This window comes from Macrobrachium rosenbergii, chromosome 10, assembly GCF_040412425.1.
Source record: "Macrobrachium rosenbergii isolate ZJJX-2024 chromosome 10, ASM4041242v1, whole genome shotgun sequence".
Taxonomy (NCBI): Eukaryota; Metazoa; Arthropoda; class Malacostraca; order Decapoda; family Palaemonidae; genus Macrobrachium; species Macrobrachium rosenbergii.
Genome location: NC_089750.1, coordinates 22,815,053 through 22,823,441, shown reverse-complemented (window position 1 = coordinate 22,823,441; position 8,389 = coordinate 22,815,053).

The following is an 8,389-nucleotide window of genomic DNA, read 5'->3' as shown; positions in this document are numbered from 1 at the left end:
ACGTAAAGCTACACACATATTTCAACGCTTACAGTTTTGACAAAAAACTAATTTTTAGGTGCTCCAGGAACAATATGAGAGAGAGAGAGAGAGAGAGAGAGAGAGAGAGAGAGAGAGAGAGAGAGAGAGACTTATACGTCCATGAACATTAAAGTTTGTTATACTTTATTAAGTCGTAACAAGACGCAACTCCCATCTCCCCTCTTGAAGTTATGCGAAAAGCATAACTTCTGTCAACAGCTGCAACGTTGAATAATTTTGTTCACTTCAAGGTTCATTGGCATAATGCGACTAATAATGCACAAGTGTAGTATATGCGCTATGTAATAGCACAGATGCAGGTGTAGGTTATACTTATTTAAATTCAAGGACCGTCTCGTAAAAGGCGATAAGTAAGGACATCATTTTTCTTGCCAAAACGAAGGAATTCCAGTTTAATGATGCAAAGTCACAGTTGGTCATTTGCAATTCACCCCACCGCTTTAATTCTCACGTTAAAAGATTCCCTTATAAAAAAATGTGAACTCACAGGAAAACTTTCTGTGTAACAGGTAAACGCTGCTGGAAAACGTGTCACATTACTAATTTTAGTAATTCATTAATTTCTTTTCAGTAAATTATCCTTCCTAAAATGTTCCAAAATCTTGACCGGAACACTGACAAGTGTTCATCTCTTTTTAAACACAAGTGTATTTGGAAGTTCCTGTGTTTACCTTAAAGGGTAAGCCCATCACTCTTATGAAAGTGTAACTTCAAACACCATAATTATGGAAAAATATCTGAGGAAACAGAATCCTGAGGAAAAAGGTGATCTGAACAAGTTCTCTTCATTTTAAATTGCAACCTAAAACTATAATAATGGGACTGACGGCACTGTCTGCTGAAAGACTATCTTTTAATACATCCAAGAACTGATGACGTCATTATGTTACTAGGCAGCAGTTAGGTAACGCTCTTGCGTTCTTGATAAATGTGATAAATTGCGACATTAGCCGTGCTTTCAATGATGTCTGAATACGGCCTCTTTCTTACTTACTACCATCCAAACACACAACCTAAAAACATAAAGTAATAACTTGGAAAATTTGAGGAAAAGATATACATAGCCTAGATCTCGCGAACTGGAACACATTTGCTGGAGAGAGAGAGAGAGAGAGAGAGAGAGAGAGAGAGAGAGAGAGAGACGCTTCTCAAGGTAACAACTCCCGCTTTCTCAAAAATGGTTTTTAAATATCAATTTACAAAGAAAAATATCCCATCAATAATACGGCAAACACCTGAAATCTTCATGTATGAGTTCGTTTCTACTTGTGACTGTAAATGTACCAAAGTATGCATAGGCATTCTTTGATTACTGGTTTCAGTTGAATATGTTATAAGAAACGTCCTCTATACGGATTAACCGTAAAATGTGTGTGAATAGAAAATAAGATTTATAGTGTAAGGTTACGAATACGAGAGAGTAATCCGTGTAGTAAAATTCCTTGGCGGGTAACATAACATTAAGAAAGATTTGGTACAGATATGGTAGGATAGTCTAGGTTTGAAAGGTCGGGATTACTATTAAAGATGTGATAAAGTTAAAATTCTTTTTACAACATTAAAGATTGTATGTTGTAAAATGTCCATTTCATAAAGAATAAGAGAAATTTAGTGCGGCAATCTAAAGTAAACTCTAACACAGCCTCAGGCTATCCTAAGTTCAGAATACCGTCTATTTTCGCTTAGGCTAATGACCTGGTCAAACCAGCGTTCAGTTCGTAATATGCCTTGTTTATTTTATTCAAAATTCTGAAATGACGTCATCTTGACATGTGGCTCTAATATGCGTTATTTAAACAACTGCGTGCAAAAACTCAGTTAAAAAGGGAGATAACATAACACAATGTTGACACGGGAATATATATTTCTTACGTTGCAAAAGTCATAAATGACCATACGTACACTGTGCTTACCCTTTAAGACCGAAACTTTTCTACAGCAGTGAGAACCGAGTAACCCTTGAACTAAATCCTTGACTTGGGAAGGTCCCCGTAACCATAAATGGTGCAACGCCAAACAAATTCCAAGCGATCAGTCAGTCTCGAGTTTAGTTACACGAGACGAAACAACAAATCATTCTGAGAGTACAAGCCTCCTCCCGACCACCAACCCACCTCTTCCCAGGAGGGAGAGGGATAGATTTACATTATGAAAATGGCCCTTAATGCTACACATTACAGAAGGATTACTAGACTGACTGAAGGAGTTGGTTACCTGCCGTCCAAAAGGCCGCGAAGCCATCAAGTTCGGTACATGACGTTTTTAAACTAGGCAGTCTTTCGGATGTGTTCAAGTGGCTAAGGTCTACAATAACATGTTAATCAACATTTTAGAAAATGTTTTCTTATACACACGCTGTGGAAAACAGACAAAAAAGTGGATAAGCCTCAAGCTCTGACAAGAAAAAAAGTTATAAGGATAAGGCTCACAGACGCAAAAAAAAAAAAAAAAACTGTGTATAAGTTAAGTTACGTTCAGTGGCATGCGAAGAATTTTAATTGAAGATAACGGATCTTTTTTAAGAAAAAAAAAAGTCATACATAATATGTTTCTCCCGAAAGTATGGCAGGAAACTGGTATCCACTTCTAGTGGGAATGAACCTCTTTCCACAATTTATTAACGCCACAGAATGAATTCTTAAATAATTGCAAAAATTCCTTTTCACTATCTTCCCTAGCATTTGGAGTCATATTCAAGAGAAATAACCCCCACTCACTGATTAGGCAGAAATAATTTCATAACTTGTCATAGTTATCCTTATTCAAAAGATTATTATAATGTTCTCAGGTAAAAAAAAAAAAAAAAAAAAAACTTTCTGGAAGGGTTAACTCTAAAAGCTTTCGCTGTGGCGAATATCAATTTGCAGAGGTATTAGCCTGTGACCTAAGATACTTTGTCCTTGAACTACCATTTTTGAATCAGGGTGCCCTTACCAGTTCCTTTATACCATGATAAAAAAAAAACACGCACACAGACTTTTAGCACATCCCCATCTCTTCACCCATAGAAGTAAGTATGAAAAACATATCTCCCAAATAAGTATAGAATACCAATAAAAAAATGCAATGTATTTTCCAAAGGAAGATTATCAAGGTGTCAGGATTCGAAGGAACAAAATAAGTTTCCTTTTCTTATTATTATAAAATTCGGGATCACAGAGAAGCCTAACATGACTACAAAGTAAATCTTAAAGAGCCGTAACATTTTGCATAACACATGACGCAGGAATGTTCCGTGGGCCACCGACTTATGGTAATGAACTTGGTCTCTACAAAATTGCCAGGAAGGCTTTTAAACCCTATTTACAGTCCCTTCAGACTTGCAATTAGTCCTTTTCCTATACGAGAAAACGGAGTTTTTGTGTAATGATCCGTTCCCAGTACGGACTAAATTAACGGCAAAACGGTTTATAAAATCTATGAAATTTTTTTACACTAATACACACACGCAAAAACGCATATGTATATATATATATATATATATATATATATATATATATATATATATATATGTGTATGTATATATGTGTGTGTGTGTGCATGTGCGTGGTAGAGTGTGTGTGCGCGTGGGTAGCTGTGTGTGTGTGTGTCTCTATATCGTAGCTTTGAGGTCAACATTCTTATTCATATCACCGAGATTCGACATCGATCCAAAGGGTGGAAACTAAGTTTTCGCCTGACGAAAAATCCACTGTGGCCATGATGACCTGATTAGTATATTATGTACAAGGTGGTTGCGCTGCGACGCTGTCAGGGTAGAAAACGACATTAATCTGGTAACCTCATCCTAAAATACTTCCTGAGATCCGGAAGGTTAACATCATCTGGAGCCACCACAGCCTCGTCTAAGGGAAAAACGTGTGGCCGCCTAAGTGTGCGTGAGTGTTCTATACACACACACACACACACACACACACACACACACACACACACACATATATATATATATATATATATATATATATATATATATATATATATATATATATATATATATATATATATATATATATGTATATATACATATATATACAGTATATGAGTATATACACATCTAATCAAAACCTTAATCACTTTAGACTGGAAGGCACTTTAGCTACGTAACTTATTAATATGCAAATGATGACAGTTAAACTATGAGGGGGAAGGACAGGGTGGTTGTAGGTATGGTGAAGGCTATGTTCACCTGATGTAAGTAATCAAAGAACAGCGTGAAAAAACTAGACTTTTGTTTGTGTCGTATATGGTCTTCTAAGTGCGTTATAGCAATTGGAGAGTCATTGTCGGAGTTTTGAACAGAAAAAAAAAATCAAGAAGGACGTAAAAATTTACGACATTAAGCTTTCATTAACTAGTAATAAAATGCTTATCGTCTATATTTAACTTTTTAAACCGAACAGCGAGGGATTCTACGGCAAGCTTAAGAGTAAATAAAGTTAATAAAGCAAATGGTGTGAAATGAATGTTAAATAGCCAATTATTATTAATAAAAAACTGTTGAATCGGGCTAGTAATGGTAAATAACACATGTTGTGAAACGAGTTAGACATTCTTCCAAAAGAACACTGCAAAATTAATATGAGCAGAAGTACTGGAATGAACTGCGAGAAATTGAAGGCCACAACTTTAAGAAATTTTAAGTACTGGGAACCAAGCAATGCAAACAAGAATGAGTGAAGCAGAAAATAAAACGAAAAGTAAAGAGGTTACAGTTAAAGAACAGATGCTAAAATAAAAGTTGTAAGACCTTTACAAACATGATGTAAAAATAAGAGGCTAGATGAACGTGAGAATCATACCCAGATGAAAGTGGAATTGTGGTGTTAAGTGGTAAGAACACTGATTAGTAATGATGTAGAGAAAATTAGGACCTGACAAAGCAAGACAAAGCAATACACAGGGCTTACATTAAAAATGTTTTAAGAGCTGGTTTTGTCAACTGGTATTAATTTCATCTCAACTGCAAGGGGTGAGAATATTTCGTGAAAATGCCTACTTGATGATGTGCAGGAAGTGTGACAGATACTCTGCCTATACATTAAGATCTAGGTATGAAAGGCTCGGGAAATAACAATACACAGCCGGTCTTATTTACATTGGCTTGAAAATACTGATAAGGTTTTGCAAGCATGAAATGATATTTGCGTCTGCAGACAGATTTCATATCTAACTATGTAATCACCTGTAAATAAAAGAATGGCTGTATTTGTTTTACGCAAAGTTTCCCCTTTCATTTACATAAAGCTTACGTAATTCAAATTTTTACTTGTAATAGATTTCTTCCAAAGCTGTGTCCCGGTGAATTTTTCCCACATAACTCAGTCAAATGAAAGAAATCAGATGGGTATTAATAACTTTATTCAAATTACTCAGAGCAAAGGTAGTGGAGGAAGTCGTAGGGCCATGTCTTCCCTGTTAATGGGCAGGTTGCTACCGTACAGTCGACTGTTAGGAACACACAGTTAGATAAACCACTAAGAGGGTCTTGCTCCTTGAATAGTTAAGGAATGCAGTTAGGAAGGTACATTAATATTTCTTAGCTACATGAACGTACTTTATATAATCACTTTCTTAATGGACTTACAGCACACACATACACACACACACACACATATATATATATATATATATATATATATATATATATATATATATATATATATATATATATATATATATATATATATATATATATATATATATATATATATATACATATATACAGTATATATATATATATATATATTTTATATATATGTATGTGTATATATATATAATATATAACATATGTACAGTATGTATACATACATACAAATATAAATAAATATACATACATACATACATACATATATATATATATATATATATATATATATATATATATATATATATATATATATATATATATATATATATATATATATATATATATATATATATATTAGTGAGGCACCATAATTACACAAAACACCTAGAGAACTTTTGATATATGATTCAGGCAGGCTACAATTAAAGGTCAAAGAGTAACAAATAAAACCAACATTCAGTCTACTCACACAGCCCATGAAAACTTTAAGTTTTGACATATAAAAGAATGGAAATTTTGCATTTTCAAACAACTGACTTTTACAGCAAAATAAACGATCAGCGATCCCGACCCAAGAACCTCGCTTGGAGTACACTTGCTAATGGAGCAGCTCCGTGTTATTATAAACCGGTCCGGAGTTTAGGGGATCGGAGTCACTAACTTGTTTCAAAGGATTGAAGCAACTTTATGTCAACGTTTACATGAAATCGAGAAAAGTTCGCTAATAAGACGAACAGAACACCTCCACTGGCTTCACATAAACATTTGACAGAATTTATGGCAAATATATATATATATATATATATATATATATATATATATATATATATATATATATATATATATATATATATATATATATATATATATATATATATATATATATATATATGTGTGTGCGAGGTGTGAGGTGTGTGTGTGTGTGTGTGTGTTTGTGTGAGCGTGTGTATGAGCATGTGTGTGTGCAACACACAAAAGTCTGAAAAGAAACTATCTGAAATTCATCTTTTATCTTATGCAGTGAAATATAAAATGTATTCCAAATCCTACGTTAGACTTCTTCTGAAATTGGAAGCATAATTTATTAATGTTTGTTTTAATATATTTAAATATCAGTACAACTCCTAACATGGTCAGATAATCAGGACAGCTGGATTAATGTTTTCACACTATATAAAAGAATTTATTCTGCTGTAATCATTGTTTTTATCGATCATTGTCACTATTGCAATTCCCACGACTATGGTTTCGATTATAAAGATCCGTCCATGTGTTTCTTTTATATATCCCAATAAAAAGCAATTCTTCATCTTGGAAGAATGAGTCATTATAATTCGGTATATTATGAGGCATAGATGGAACAGAAACTTGAAACCAATGACCACTGGACTTTTATTTCTCGTCACACCACAGGACACACCCAGGGGCACGATAACGTTACCAAATTCTGGATCATATGAAGGACATTAGGACAGGGCACTGTCCGGTGAGGTGGCATTTTTTTTTTACGGACTCATACGAGAGTTTACTTCTTATATCCTTGCACATGTATACGATACATTTCTATACGTCCATGAAAAGCACATCATGTAATCATTCTTGTGGATTCGAAGTATATTTTACGGTTGTCCTTCATCCAGTAATGTCAGTCTGACTTCATTTGGAGCCAAGTGACATCATTTGTTTATATTTAAGAACAACTCCATTTCTGAACTGCAAACATTTTTGTTATTCATCGTGTTCCCGGCATCATGATTCTTTCCCACCAGCGTTAGTTTGTCATCTGTTTTCTGTTTCTTCCTTTGTGTTCTCAGGTCCAACTCCTCTGAAGGAGCTCTGCGATACCCGCAAACTCACTTCTCATTTACATAAGAACGCACACAGAATCTGAGGTTTATACGGCGTATTCCAAATTAACTGTCAAATGCACACTATCACAACACTCAGAGAATATGAGTCTTTAGTTTTTTCTTGGGGAAGGATCCTTTAGTTACTTCTATTTTTCACAGCAAGGAAAAATATTGGCATGTTGTCTGCTCTGATTTCATTTGCTTATTAGGCTAAAAGAGCCCAGATGAAGTAATGCAGCAAGTTTCAATGCGGGCAGCTATACCAACAACGAGGACATTACGTCCCACATCCATTTCTTACGATCAGCGATTCCCAGCTCGTGATTCATCTGGTTTCCATATCCGCCACCCCCCGCTCTTTCAGAAGGTGAAACACTTTTCCTTACGAAATAACTTTTTCTTTTTACCTTCACCTTGCGTTTCATTTTCAAGATGCAAATAAAAAGCCATCTTTCAGACCGACAAAACTGCTTGACTCACTCTTGAATCGGTCTTTTTTTTTTTTTTTTTGTTCACTCAGCCTCACAGGGATTAATCTGCCACTGCAGTGGGTTTCCTCAGACAAGGAACTTCAGAGGCAGTCGTGCGCAACGGCGCCGAGGCACTTAAGAAATGGAATCTTAACACCTACGTATTATCCCACACTGGAACATTAAGTCAATGTTCTGCGGGTTCATGAGTGCATCCAAGACTGAAGATCTGATGGCAATTTAATGACAGCTGTCCATCTGTGCTCACTATGTACTATATGTATGTTACCATTACCTGTAAATATACCCTATGAACTACGATAATTGGTACTGAAATATCTTTGCGGACATGCCAGTACTTTTTATTTCAGTACTTTGAAATAAAATCACATAATAGACATTAGAAAAAAAGCCTCGATTGCTTTCCTTACGTGACAGTG